Source organism: Macrobrachium rosenbergii, chromosome 30 (assembly GCF_040412425.1).
Source record: "Macrobrachium rosenbergii isolate ZJJX-2024 chromosome 30, ASM4041242v1, whole genome shotgun sequence".
In the NCBI taxonomy this organism is placed as follows: Eukaryota; Metazoa; Arthropoda; class Malacostraca; order Decapoda; family Palaemonidae; genus Macrobrachium; species Macrobrachium rosenbergii.
In genome coordinates, this window is record NC_089770.1 from 28959992 (window position 1) to 28976413 (window position 16422).

At 35.8% G+C, this 16422-nt stretch overlaps 1 long non-coding RNA gene across 1 annotated transcript; it reads left to right on the forward strand.

Annotated features, from left to right (window-relative positions):
• The first annotated feature begins 3128 nt into the window (after nucleotides 1–3128).
• Nucleotides 3129–4122, forward strand: LOC136854797 (uncharacterized). Its single transcript, XR_010857809.1, has 3 exons — nucleotides 3129–3229; nucleotides 3417–3521; nucleotides 3815–4122. It is a non-coding gene; the product is annotated as an uncharacterized lncRNA (long non-coding RNA).
• The last annotated feature ends 12300 nt before the right edge of the window (nucleotides 4123–16422 follow it).

Sequence of the window (16422 nt, forward strand, 5' to 3'; positions counted from 1 at the left end):
CGATTATCCCTCAAATGAAATTCTGGCTACTAACCTGTTTACAAAACATAATATTATAAAATATATAGAGCACAGACTACCGAACGATTGTAAAAACAATTTGTAACCTTGATTTTGTAAAAATTTTCTTCTGTAGGACGCTGTCTTCTGTCAGTCAACGCCTTTTTTAGACTGAGAAGCTCCTCTCTACATCCACATTGGCAGCTGGGGCCTATTTCAGATTTGCTATATCTGCTGACCCCATTCCTTCAGGAATTGGGACACCACTTCTGTCCTCGCCTTTCAAAACTCCTTTGACTGAATGCAATACTTCAGTGTCTGGATTTCTTGCCAATACTGCCTCAAACTTTTCAAGAAGTTGATTACCCTTTTCACCTGACATTTCTTCGATCTTGCTCTTAGTTAGTTCTAAATTGGTTAAGACAAGCCTGCAGTCTCTAGTTTTTTCAATTGAATAGGAATGAAAGACGAATCCCAGCTATGAAGGCAAGATCTGCTTGCAGTTGGAGATCTTCAATGGCTTTCTGTATTGCCACTGCTTCTGATTTACGTCTAATTATTTCAGTTACAAATAATTTCAGTATTTACTTACTTAAAACCTGAAAATATTCTTTTCTGTCAGTGATGTAGTGTACAGTATAAACTCATTACTCCTGGCATCCTTCACCAGAATCTGTTAACTTTTAACTCATTTCCAATAAAACTTGCAGAGATTGTATAAGAATGTTGTTATTAACAACATTTTAGGTATATCTATAGCAAAAATCATAATTTAGTGTTTTTTTTGCAAAAAACACCGATTCATGTGAAAAAAATATTTTTTATGTAATCATATTTTCCCTATCTCTGGTTATCAGTCGACAAACCAGTTCCAAATCACTGAAAAATACATGTGGTACAAGATCTAAGACAAACATTTGACCAACTGTAGACTTGGCTTCAAATGAACTGCATGATACAGGGAGAGAGAGAGAGAGAGAGAGAGAGAGAGAGAGAGAGAGAGAGAGAGAGAGAGAGAGAGAGAGAGAGAGAGAGAATACATGAAGGGATCCACCCCGGTGGGGTGTGGATAATCTCTCCTGGTCCTCCTGTTCCCAACTGATTTTTATGGCGGTACACAATTGGAAGGAGTACTGATCACTCATGTCCTTTCCTCTTCTCATCAATCTCTCTCTGTCACTCCCTCTGCACCTCAGCTGGAATCCACAATGTTGACAAACAACCAGGTTCCTACTCCATTGTATAGGCCAACAGAGGGGAATATATCTTTCTCAGTCCTTCCTCGTCCAGTAATGGGACCGAACGCTGATCATTCAGCGAATGTAATGCTTGCATTACTACTAACACTCTGGGGTCACAGAAGGAGAGAGAGAGAGAGAGAGAGAGAGAGAGAGAGAGAGAGAGAGAGAGAGAGAGAGAGAGAGAGGTCAGCAGAACACTGTAAACATAGATATATACATAACATGAAGATATGGATGATCTTTTCCATAAATTAGTGGAAATAAATACGATCTTTGAAAAGTTGTCCGGCCATTTCTTGGACCCATGAAAGGTATGAATTAATTATGATAAGCAACCTGGAGTCTTCAATTAAACCTGCGAAAGCTAGGTATGCTTCACGTCAAAAAGAATTCGAGATCATAGGATGGGAAATGCAGCCTCTCAACATTCAGAGTCAATAAGGCTTGAAAACAGGTTTCCTGCGAATTATCAAAACTAGATACATTTTTCCTGTGTGCCTAAGTTTTCCTCGCCTTTCTTCACTGACATAACTCTTGTATCCAGAGGGATGAAATTTAGAAGTTTAAAGATCAAAGTTTTCAGATATGTATCATTCATGGCACATTTTGGAAAGACCCGAATGCCGATGAAATCAAGAACCTCTTTGAATTGCGGCAGAAACACTATCTTTTGCTCAAAGCCTTGCTGAGCCTTTATAATCGTTAATAAGTTTAAGAAAAATAAAGAGATAAAGGTATAAAGCCTTTCTCTGCTGTGAAGGACAATACTGATTAGTCAACAGGCAGCTCGTCTGCTATTGGTCAGTTGCTATTGTGGGCGCGGTTTCTCAAGCATAAATAAGGTTTGCAGGCAGGTATCCCATCAGTGAATCACCAGAGTTGATCCGTGTCTGCTTGTTAGGTACATTGTTCTGTAAAAGCATATTCTGTGGTTGTGGTTTGCATATCATAAACGTGGAAGTTTCATTGTTGTGTGAATAGGTGATAGACGTCGTGCATTACGGACAACGCTATATTACTAGACCTTGAATTGACTCTAGGTACACTTTTTATTCATCTAGCTCTTGGACTTCTATCACGCTCGCACCAGAACCCTGTACATGGAATAAGTTGGTTTTTCAGAGTGCAGAAGTTCCTACTTGAACACAACATCTTACCACAATCCTTATTGCTTCTGTTGTGAGAGGAGTCACTGGAAGGCGTTTCTGAAAAGACTTCCACATAACGTCCCCAAATACTGCGATGTTCATCATAATCTTGTTGTTTAGCCTTTGCTCTCGTTGTACGAATAGTCAGACCATTCTTCCCAACAGCTGCAGTCTTCCATTCCTTAAGAGATTAGGCCAGACGCTTTCTCATTGCCTACCGGTTTCCTGTCTCTTTTTTTTCCGAGTTTGGTTCTGTCCATGACTAATTAAGGCCAAATAATCTGTAGTTCAGGTGTATACTAGAATTCATCTATTCCCTCAAAGGAACTTACCTGATCCTAACTGACTATAATTTTACAAGATAACCACGATGGCACCGAAATTCACCCACGCATTTGTTTTGAATTGTTTTGCTCTTCTGGGGTTAATCAGGGACCAAAGAGTGATCGACCTTATTTAGTAAAGCTTCGGACTTCAGAATTCTGTGTTCCAAGATTTATTCAATTGGTTTCAGCACGATGTGAAAGGGGAGATCCAATGGTCACTTAAAATATAATAATATATATATATATATATATATATATATATATATATATATATATATATATATATATATATATATATATATATATATATATATATATATATATTATGTGTTAGTAATTGTTAATCAGGGCCAGAATGAATTTAATTATGATAAAAGCTAATTATAATGAGAATACCCAATATTCATTTGTCCTCAGGTCTTCAGCTGTTGAGATGCGTCTCTTTCTTGGAATGGTCCTGGCTTTTGTGGTTCTCCTGGGACTGCTGGCCGAAGGGGAAGGGACCCCATATGGAGTGAGTATAGAATCATGAGAACTCCAATGCTATTAACTTTATATGTGTATATATATATATATATATATATATATATATATATATATATATATATATATATATATATATATATATATATATATATATATATATGTATATGTATATTATGTATTTGTATATGCAAATTTACGGCACTTTGGCATTTCAGGGTGGAGGAAGACCACCTAAACCAGGACCTACACAATGCTGCCCTCCTCACTGCCCCTGCTGTGACCCATACAAGCCATGCACTTGCATTATCCCATGCCCAGAGGTCAGTCCAATGAACCTCCTTTAAACCTAGTTGTTAGAAAGATCCTGCCATTTTCTTCTCTAGGAACCAGTTTCTTGAATGTTGAGATAGATCCGAATCATAAAAGAGCTGTGTGACTTTGTTGATACTGATGGATCATATGCTGTAGGAATGCTTCTTATGTACTGTTGTTATTGTATGTTTTGATATCATGTCAGTTATAACTACTTTTCAAAAAATTTTGTGTCACGTTTGGCAACAACAGAGTTGCAAAATGATTATTAATTCTTTTCGTTTTCCCTCCTCTCTTTCAGGATTCAAAGACTGACGGGTGATGACACCGACCGTTGAAGGAAGTTCCTTCTGGAGGTGACCTGGAAGCTGTTACTGGAAACGAGATGTCAGTGTGTCAGTTAATTAAAAGATTTTATATTTAGATTTGCTTTATTGGAGCTTCTCGCTAGATTCAGAGGATGATCGCAGTTAATCAACATAAACTCTCTAATACCCTTACTTGTAGGTAAGGATACTTCATATTTTGAAATAAAGATTATAGAATTACAACCCAGTCTAGTGTTAATAAGCCATGGAGATGTATGTTAATTGTGACTGGAAAGCCAATTAGATGAATATATATACACACTGTATATACGGGCCAATATAGCCTGGCAACACATAGCACACACACACGCATACACATGTTTATATAAATATATATATATATATGTGTGTGTGTGTGTGTGTGTGTGTGTGTGTGTGTGTGTGGTTAAAGGCAAATCGTAAATGAGTAAGCAAAGCGAGGACAAGGTTTTAAAGGTCGCATCGGTGATTATATTATTACATATAACGTTTTCAATGCAATCCAGGATTGTTATTTGTATTCCCAAATGACAAATATATATATATATATATATATATATATATATATATATATATATATATATATATATATATATATATATATATATACATGTATATATAATACAAATATCTATTATCTATATAATATATATATATATATATATATATATATATATATATATATATATATATATATATATATATATATATATATATATATATATATATATGTGTGTGTGTGTGTGTGTGTGTGTGTGTGTGTGTGTGTGTGTTTGTGTGTGTGTATAACTGAATCACAAAAATATGGAAATGATGAATATATAAATAAAGGCAATGCCACGAAGGAAAGTGAAACGACGGAGTGGTGCTTGGGCTCTAGACTTAGTGTCCTTTGCCTAGCAGACTGATATAAATATAAAAATAAGCTTACAAAACAAGCTCGTATTAATGACAGAAGGGCATTATAGAGGAAAATATATACCTGGAAGCCAACACAGTTGAAGAAATTAGTAGACCTACCAAAACTGGGGTATGTATATAAGAGGTTTTACAAAAGATTAGGCCCAACAGCTTGGAAGTATGGACAAGTCAATTAGAAGGTTATACAGGGAAAGATACTGACCACCAAAAACTGACCACGAAAAGAATCAGCTGATTACATATGTTATAAAGGTACAACTCAATAATTCTCCTTATGGTAAACAATAACAATTTTTGCAAACTGAACATTTCCACAAAAAAAAAAAAATTTAAACATACGTATACATGGAAAATATATATAGGTAAGTAATAAGTATTTAAGTCAGTAATTTTATATTTAAGGTTGTTCTTGAACATTTTACTAATACAGGGGTCCAAATAATACATGCCAGTGCTGGTTAAAATTACAACTGTAAGTAAGCTGTAAAATAGCAGATTCTAAAAGATATTGTGAAGAGAAATTTTTCGATCTGGCAATCACTGAACTCTCAGTCTAATTTATCCCATGAAAGTTTTCACTTATATGAATGAATATTGCATTGGATGTTTGCCTAGTTTTGACAGAATACTTATGCTGTTTAATTTATAGTTCTAAATCCTTAATGGATTGGCCAATATAAAAAGAAGGGCAGTCCAAGCATGGAAGTTTATATATTATGTTGTTGCCTTCCTTAGGGCTATTTTTTATTAACATTGTTTTTAGTGTGTCATTATAGAAAAATGTTGTTGCAATAATTACATTAGCATTAGAAGGCATAGCTTTAAGTTTTCTAAATATATTCTGAAGGTTTGCACTAGAATACCACATGTACACTCAACTATCCTCCTGGCCCTAGATAATCTATAGTTAAAAAATTCGTTGTTCTACATTAGTTTCAGTCTTTGAACCTGGGTAGGGCTTCATTAAATTTCTCTTCAGAGGGAAAGCCTCTTTTCCCACTATAACGTGTGCTCAATGATCCAGAAGTAACATAAAAATACAATTGCAGCCCTTTTGGGTCGATCCCAGGAATTTTTCTTGCATTTGAACTGTGCACTTTGTTGTGGTTTATTGGTTCTATGTTTGTTAAATTATAGTCTAATTTTGTAATAAAACTGTAAAAAACTCAACCGAATCTTGCTGAACCTTTTGTTTGATGTTTGCAAATTTTTGCCCTTCAGGCCATATTATCATGAGTCAACTAACATCTCGACTTAGAACTAGTGTGTCAGAGGTAAAATTTCCGACATTTGGTCCTTCAAACAGGATAGTCTGAACCAACGAGCACCAGGAACGCTTAGCAAGTGGTGGTTTTTCGTGTTGGCTGAAGAAAAGGCGAAAGTGTCAAGGGCATAATAGAAGGTGCAAGAGATCACGGCGATCATTGCTAATTGTAATGCGGAATTTTGATGCAACTTGAGCGACATAACTGTATCAGTAGCAAGTAACTTACAAATCAGTCCATTGATTGCACTACTGAACGATGTAGTGGCTGAGTGCCATCGTGAATTATTGGAGACACGAGCCGAGGTGGTGTACCAAAATCTAGTTGATCTCATTAGAACCGATCAACAACTGTTAAGAAACCTCTATTTAACTAGTAGAGTAAAGTTTGAATCAAGCTTTGAATTGTCAGTTCGTCAAGTGCTCGATGGAACGAACAAAATAATTACCCTCCTCCTTACCAGAATTGTATTCCTTGCTATTGTATCGCAGCAACAGCCTTTACTCGTGTTTAGTGGTGAAATTAGCAAATACGCTTTCAAAGAATTGTTTGATGTTCATGTTATCTAACGTTCAGATCTGGATAATGTAACTAAGTTTAAGTATTTGTTAAGAATCGCTTAGAGAAGTCAAGGCTTTAATTGTAACGGCTGCTAACTATGGCGACGCATTAGGGTCGTTAGACTGTTACTACAGTAACTAGCAGCAAACGTTAGTTATTCTGCATCGGCAACTTTCCAATATCTTTGTACCAAAGTTTAATAATGTGGATTTGAAAAATTTCCTCACTGAGTTGACCATGTTGTTAGAACAAATTAAACGTTTGAGAACAGTTGATTTAGGTCAGGGAATGATTATGAGTTTAATCAATCAGAAGCTCTCTCAAGGCGGTGTACAGTATACCTTAAGATAGTGGATTTCTTGCAGAAGTGTGATTATAATTTACATGAATTCTTTGAGGCCCTTGATTTTCTCCTTAGAAGTTTGGAAGATGATGCCCTGCAAAAGGGAGACGATGAGTCTGTAAGACCACAGACAGCCTCAAGAATGTTCCCCCTCTGTCAGGGGAGCATTCAGCCAATGAGTGTGTGAAACACGTCACTGTCGAAGATCGAAAGTGACAACTAATATACTCCTAGAGATGCTTTAACTGTTCAAGCAGAGGCCACCGTAGCATTCAATGTAACAGCAAACAGAGTTGCAAATTGTGTAAGGGCAGGCATCATAATTTGATCTGTAATAACAATACTAATCCCAGGACTCAATCAGAGGAGCCTAACATGCATTGTGAATTCTAATTATAAATTTTGAATTTAAAAATAAATTTTTGTATCTGAAATAAAAAAAAAACAGTGTCATTTATTGACCACCAGTGAATAGGATTAATTGTCTGCATAAGGAAAAGTGATAAACATGTTTTGTTCCTTTAGTTTTGCTGAAGTGATTCAAGACCAGGGAAACAGTTAAAGTTGTTTAATGGATTGATGCCCTTTTACTCTAGTATATCTCTTGTTTAATTGTTGATACCTCACACTTGTTTTGATAAACTTGGTTTGATTTTTCACATGATTAGTAAGCTTTTTAAGGGATCACTGTTACCTTTAGAGTACTCAGTCGTAATTTTGATTGTTATGAGAGCTCTGGTATCTGACTGAAATGAGGTAAATTTTTGAATTCTGTGATTAGTTATGTAATAACCAGGTATTTGGAACACTACGTGACAATATATATATATATATATATATATATATATATATATATATATATATATATATATATATATATATATATATATATATATATATATATATATATATATATATATATATATATATATATATATATGTGTGTGTGTGTTGTTTGTTTGATATCCTTTCACGCATAGAAACAACACACGTATAATGAGGTAATAATACATAATTGTTAAATGTTTATGAAGGTCTTGAATTACTGGACTAGAGACTCAGCATAATTTGTATTCCTTTATTGTGACCAACCACAGAATGAGAGTATAAACAAAGGAGAGATTTAAAATTATTCTCTGATGACTACGTAAATTTTTGTCGTGAATTAAAGGATGAGTGGACAATAGCCGATGTTTTTGCCTTAAAAATCAGACCGCGTGGGCAACACTGGTCTGAATAAAATGAAGATAAAATGGAAAACGAACATCAGGAGGAGAAAGAGAGAATGGATTATGGAAAGAGTACACTCCGGAGTAACCAGCAATATACGGAATAATAGTCAATATACTCTGTGGTAGACGCGTTAGTTGGGGACCTTATAATTGAAAGGAGACTCCTGAGTTAGTGAGAATAAAATAAACAAGAGAATAATTTCGGAAAAAAAAAAAAAAACGAAGTGTAACTTTGCTTCTCAGCACATTTATTATCATTCAGCTTAAAAACAATAAACGATTAAACATTATCTTACGCTTGTAATGATGAGTCTATTCCAGCTCTACTGAATTCTACTTGCATCCTTCTTTGCGTCCAATTGGGTAATATTAACCTCATTCTCCCATACTGAGTATGGGTTCGAATATTTCCATGGGTGTCAAGATTTCTTCATTTGCTGCTTCGGTTGGATCTTATGCTTTCTAGTGGCTGCGTCATCCGAAGTGTGAAGAAATCGAGAAGTCAGGAGGTCTCAGCGACCATTAAAAATTCATGCATGCCAGATAAAAGATACCAGTAGAGTCTCTCTCTCTCTCTCTCTCTATTTCTGTATATATATATATATATATATATATATATATATATATATATATATATATATATATATATATATATATATATATATATATATATATATGTTATGTATATATATATATGTATGTGTGTGTGTGTCTGCAGATCGCTCATTGGATGTGTAGTTCAGATATTTTAAGTTTTTACATTTCCCTTTTCTTTTTTTCTTAATCGGTCATCTCGAAATCATGTAAAAAAGGAATATCATAAAAAAAGAAGCCCGGCAGCTGTTTGCAGTCTGTTACTTTTTATATTTTAATGTCTTTTGAAAATTTCACATTTTAGAAAATTCTGTTTATGTTTGGCATCTGAGATTAAACTTGAATTCTTGGCGACCAGCACAGTCGTTTCCATGTCTGAAAGATAGTTCTGATTGGTTGTCAGGAAACTCTGTTTCTATTGATCAAGAGCTTCAAGTAGTATCATCATATTCCTGGTCGAAAACAGGTTTGAAAAATACAAGATTCGAAGTTGTTCTGAATCTGGGAATGGTTGTGGAATCGACTGCGTAAGATGGAGAGAGAATGTAAAGAGGATGAAATAGATAGAATCATTGGAGAGATTCTGTTTTACAGCATCGAGACTATGAATAACTCGACCTGGTACGAAGGGTATGTCTTTTCAGTGAAAATTTTCAGTTGATTAAGAACAGAAATAACTGTCCCGTCGATTAGGGAAAACAGGATAGAGCTGATGTAGGATTCCTGGAACCTAATATTGTTTAGTGTGTCTAGAATGACGTGCATATGGATCTGAAGTGTTGATCGGGGAAAGTAGAAAGGCCTTGAAGAAGAGAAACGTGGAACATTGTTTGTCAGGAAATACTTTTGAGAACTCATTTCGGATTAGTACAAACTGCAGTAAATAGGAAAATAATCTGAAATTTTGTTTTGGAATGTATAGACTGAATAGTGACTGATTATTGGCCTCAAATAAAATGTTATTTCTATGTGGTCCTTTGAAATTCACATGATGAAATAATATGATAAGCTGGGGAATTGACAATGGAAATTTTTCGGACAGTAGAAATGAAATGTGCCAACATACGGAATGGTTCAGGCTTTTGGAACGTACAGTATTCATTGGTAACTCTAAGGAGAGGCTACTGAGGTAGTTGAAATGTTGAAGAGTTCACAAGAGGATATAATAAAAAATTGTAACAAGGGCAAAGGTGATTTAGTAAAATTTTTTTGAACAGAAGGTAAATATCACAGGTGATACTGAAACTAATTGCGTTTGGCGTAATGGATTTTGGTCTCTGAAAGTAATGTTTACTCTTCTGTATTTTTGCATGTTTCATTCATGATGTGCCCGATTTTGCTAACTAATAAAAAAATGAAATCTTTTTAAATAGCAAAATTATGCAAAACAGCGATGGTAAATGATATTTGGAAAAGAACGGTAAATTTATTTACTTTCTACTACTAAAATACATCAACCAGTCAGAAGCTTTGATGATATCGACTGCAACTCGAACCCAGGATAATGGAATGGTGGGGAGAGAGAAGGTCTGAAAACGGTTGGCGGATGGAGGTTTGTGGAAGAAGTAGAAGGACAAACGAGAAGAGAGAAGACTCATAGGCAGGGGAGGGAAGGAAAACAGCAGCAGGAGACCTAAAAGAGTTCGGGAAATAAAAAGTTTGCTTATGAAGACAGAAGTTAGAAGACATGAGAGAAGGCCCCTGCTAAAATAAAGTTTCTAATTATGGTGCATGATATAAACTATGAAAAAAAAAAGAAACTGTTAAGATTGAAGGTTATGTATCCAAATAGTAACTGGAAGGGTGGGAAATGTAGCGATACAAAATAGATGTGATAAATGGTTAGAAAAAAAAAAAAAAAATGTTGATCAGACTGCTTCTGGTGGTTTAATCGTGTTGGGAGAATGGGAAAAAATTGACTGGCCGAAGGAAATCATAAACCAAACGTTAAGGAGAGAGAGAACTCTTTAAGACAAAAAGAAAGACGCAACATGTGTAAAGGGGATCGATCCAGTGCTGATAAGACTTAATCTTACTGCAGCTGAAGCGGTTTCTCCACTGTTCTAGTAATTATCAAATGAATTTGAGAAGGGCATCTGAGTTGTTTATCTCTGAAAATAACTTCATGGAATAAAAGATTACGATGGATTTCTTAGTCTCAAAATATATGCATTTTGAGTGTATATAAAAAATTGTTCATTCGCTTTGATAATGGAAATAACACGAAATAAGTCCACTTCAGGGTTTTGTGTTATCATTCGACAAACCAGTTCCAAATCACTGAAAAATACGATGGGGTACAAGATCTACGACAAATGTTTAACCACCTGTGGGCTTGGTTTCAAATAAACTGCATGACACACACACACACACACAGAAAAAGAGAGAGAGAGAGAGAGAGAGAGAGAGAGAGAGAGAGAGAGAGAGAGAGAGAGAATATATGAAGGGTTTCACCCCGGTGGGGTGTTAATTATCTCGCCGGGTCCTCCTGTTTCGAATTGGTTTTTATGCTTTATGGCAATACACAATTTGAAGGAGTAGGCTACTGATCACTCACGTCCTTTCCTTTTCTCCTCAATCTCTCTCTGTCGCTCCCTCTGCACCTCAGCTGGAATCCACAACGATTGAGAAACAACCAGGCTCCTGCTCCACTGCATAGGCCTACAAAGGCAAATGATATTTTTGGGGATATATCTTTCTCAGTCTTTCCTTGTGTAGTTATGGGATCGAACGCTGATCATTCAGCGAATTAAATGAATGCATTACCACTTGCACTCTGGGGTCAAAGGGAGAGAGAGAGAGAGAGAGAGAGAGAGAGAGAGAGAGAGAGAGAGAGTCAGCATAACACTGTAAACATACTGTAGATATATACATTACATGAAAATATGGCTGATCATTTACATAAAGATCTTTGAACCCGTTTCCCTAAATAATCGGAAATAAATACATGCCATAGTATTCCGGCCATTTCTTGGACCCACGAAAGGCATAAATTAATTATAATAAGTAATCTGTAGCCTTCAATTAAACCAGGTATGCTTTAAGCCAAAATGAATTAGAGATCATAGGATGGGAAATGCAGCATCTCAACTATCACTCAATCAGGCTTGAAAACAGGTTTCCTGCGAACTATCAAAACTAGATACAATTTTCCTGTGTGTCTTAATTTTCATCGGCTTTCTTCAATGACATAGCTCTTATCCAGAGGGATGAAATTTAGAAGTTTAAAAAAGATCAAAATTTGCAGATACGTATCATTCATGGTAAATTTCTCTAAGACCCAAATGTCGATGAAATCAAGAACCTCTTTGAATTACGTCAAAAACACTATCATTTGCTCAAAGCCTTGCTGAGCCATTATAATCGTTAATAAGTTTAAGAAAAATAAAGAGATAAAGGTATAAAGTCTTTCTCTGCAATGAAGGACAATACTGATTAGTCAACAGGCAGCTCACCTGTCATTGGTCAGTTGCTATTGTGGGCGCGGTTTCTCAAGCATAAATAAGGTTTGCAGGCAGGTATCCCATCAGTGAATCACCAGAGTCGATCTGTGTCTGCTTGTCAGGTACATTGTTCTGTAAAAGTATATTCTGTGGCTGTGGTAAGAGTCTGAGTACGTGATGGCTTTGCATGTCATAAACGTGGAAGTTTCATTGTTATGTGAATAGGTAGTAGACGTCATGCATTACGAATAACGCTATATTACTAGACCTTGAAATGACTCTAGATACACTATTTATTTTTCTGGCTCTTGGACCTTTATGACGCTCGTACCAGAACCCTCCACATGGAATAAGTTGGATTTTCAGAGTGCAGAAGTTCCCACCTGAACACAACATCTTACCACAATTATGCAAATACTCTCCTTATTGCCTCTGTTGTGAGAGGAGTCACTGGAAGGCGTTTCGGAAAAGACTTCCACCTAACGTCCCCAAATACTGCGATGTTCATCATAATCTTGTTGTTTAGCCTTTGCTCTCGTTGTACGGATAGTCAGACCATTCTTCCCAACAGCTGCAGTCTTCCATTTCTTAAGAGGGAAGGCCAAAACACCATCTCATTACCTACCGCTTTCCTATCCCTCTTTTTTTTTGTGTGTGTGTTTGGCTCGGGCCTAGACTAATTAAGGCCAAATAATCTGCAGTTCAGGCGTTTACTAGAATTCATCTATTCCCTCAAAGGAACTTACCTGATCCTAGCTGACTATATTTTCACAAGATAAACACGATAACACCGAAATTCATCCACGCATTTGTTTTGAACTGTTTTGTTTTTCTGGGGGTTAATCAGGGACCAAAGAGTGATCGACCATATTTAGGAAAGCTTCGGACTTCAGTATTTTTTTGTCAAAGATTTATTCAGTTGGTTTCAGCACGATGTAGTAGAAGGGGATTCAGTGGTGACTCAAGATACAGGTACAGTAATATATATATATATATATATATATATATATATATATATATATATATATATATATATATATATATATATATATATATATATATATATATATAATATTTATATTTATAATCAGATCACCCGTTGAAAATTTAAAATGATAAAGGCTAATGGTTAATGGGACTGCCCAATATTCATTTATACTCAGGTCTTCACCTGTTGAAATGCGTCTCTTTCTTGGAATGGTCCTGGCTTTTGTGGTTCTCCTGGGACTGCTGGCCGAAGGGGAAGGGACCCCATATGGAGTGAGTATAGAGTCAGGAGAACTATCAATTCTATTGACTATATATATATATATATATATATATATATATATATATATATATATATATATATATATATATATATATATATATATATATATATATATATATATATATATATATATATATATATATTTGTTTATATGTAAATTTCCGTCACTTTGCCATTTCAGGGTGGAGGAAGACCACCTAAACTACAACCACCACAGTGCTGCCCACCTCACTGCCCTTGCTGTGACCCATACGCGGCCTGCTCTTGCATTCTCCCATGCCCAGACGTCAGTCAAATCAACCTCCTTTAAACGCAACTGTTAGAAAGATCCTGGCGTTTTCTTCTCCAGGAACCAGTTTCTTGAATGTTAAGATAGATCAGAATTAGAAAAGAGCTCTTTGATTTTGTTGATACTGATGGATCATAAGCGGTTGGATTGCATCTTATTTACTGTTGCTATTGTTTGTTGTGATATCATCTGACTTATAACTACATTTTTAAAAAATTTTGTGCCACGTTTGGCAACAACTGTTAATTCTTATTGTTTTCCCTCCTCTCTTTCAGGCTTCGGAGACTGACGCGTGATGGCAATGACAATTGAAGGAAGTTCCATCTAAAGATGACTTGGAAGCTGTTACTGGATTTCTGTTAATTAAGATGTCAGTGTGTCAGTTAATTAAAGGATTTTATATTTAGATTAGTTTTATTAGAGCTTCTTCTCGCTAAATTCATAAAATGATTTCTGTTAATTAATATACACACAATAATAGCTTGCTTGTTGGTAAGAATAGTTCATATTTTGAAATAATGATCATATAAATACAATACATAACCTATGGAGAAGGATGCTGACTTTTTTAGGTATGCTTCAAGCCGCTGCACAAACACTTCTGTTACACATTGAACGCATATATGATATATATTGCCGACCAGGTCTGGCAATATATATATATATATATATATATATATATATATATATATATATATATATATATATATATATATATATATATATATATATATATATATATATAAATGACCAGTATATATATATATATATATATATATATATATATATATATATATATATATATATATATATATATATATATATATATATATATATATATATATATATATATATATATATATATATATATATATATATATATTGCGAATAAAGGGAAGAATTTACTTATTTTACATTACTGCTTATTGACCTAGTGCAGAGTGGCCCATTTACTTCGTAAACGCAAGAGGGAAATAAAATAGTTAATGGATGGAAGCATAACGCAGACTAAGGGAACAATTTAACTACCTTATTTACAAACTACACATAAATGCAAATCAAGGATTCACGGTGTCAAATGTTTTGGGCGTAATTGCACACTAATTCAGTAGGCACTTCCTGGAGGGCAAGGATGCAGAACTCGTGTGATGAAACAGAGTAGCGTCAATGTAGCATCACAAACACCTCTCTGCAATATCAGAGATGCCGAGATTAATGCTAATGTGGACATGCACAAAAGTAGAAATATTTCAAGTGGCTTATGTTAGCTGAAGGCTAAGGGATGGGCTTGATATTTAGAGGTGAAATTGATGTAGTCTCCAGTGCCTTCAAAATAGCGGCTGAGTCATGTATCCAAATCAATCACAAATCTCATTTCAAGAAAGGTTTTATGTTATTCAAGAATTAACCAGAAGGGATGATGGAAAAGATCAGTTGTTCAAGGGGATTGAATCGAGATTCAAGAGCAAGGGAGCTTGGAGGCAGAGAAATTAATAAGAGGCAATTAAGGTGGGGCAAGGGCCTGAAAGCATGGAGGCCGAATCTGGTTCAGACCCCAAGGATGTGGTATAGAGAGATTGTTGTCCTTAAGTGGTTCCAAAAGTGCCCTTTTTGTAACGTGTGGGGTGATAGCATGGCCCTTTTGTCTCCTGAGGTGAGGAGAGAGTCAGAGAGAAAAGAAGTCTGGTTTGCTTGAAGGTGAGTGTGCTTAGACCAGGCATCCGTTTACCCACCTCACGTGTCCCGCTCTCACCTGAGTGGGCAGTAGTTGCCAGCTAGAGTTTTTCTGAAAGAACACAGCCTCTGCAATAAAAGTGACAAGATAAGAGTAAATTTGGGGTTGGAAAGTCTGCAGGCAAGGGGGTGCTGCCTTAATTCCAAATAGTCAAATCCAACACCATAATATAAAAATTAGAATTTTAACAGAAGCTTAAATAAAAGTGCCATCGATGAGTCTTTGCTCGTTCCTACAGGAGGATTATGTTAACTTTACTCTAGTTAGCAAATAAAGCTTAATCTGAGAGAGCATGCATGAAAAGAACAGTGGCACAACAAAATGAATACTGCAATTTGGCAATAGAGCAGGTTAATAATTTAAGTTAGATTCGTTAAAATAAAATTTGCAATTATACATAAGTGAATGAGCATGCAAAATAAAGGAATACAAGTAATTAAAATGGAGGTGGGACATGTCCTCAGCTGTGCTGGAGAACAGTCTTAGCTAATTACAAAAATTTTTCATACCACCCTAGGCACTCCTCTGAAAAAGGCTCCAAGGTTGTGGGTACTGTGCTAGGGCACAGTGCTGGAAAAGCTCATTGGCTCTTTAAACACCTTTCTTTTCCTGATCCTTGTGCCGGGGCTTCCTAGTTGGAACCTGGAAGGGGCCTCTGGGGTTGAGCACGAACCTGGTCCCATGGCCTGTCACCCATTGAATAGAGGCCTGTGAAGGCCTGTGATATTGCTGAGGCTGGCACTGGAGAGTCTAGGCTAGCTACTGCCTCAGCTGCTGCAACAACTGGGGCAGGGATGGTGCTGGTTACAATGTCATCTGGTAAGGCAGTGACTGTGGCACTGACACCTCCGACACTGCATTGTTTCTCTCTTGATATTCTGCCAGGCTCTCTGCATTTTCTGCACTTAG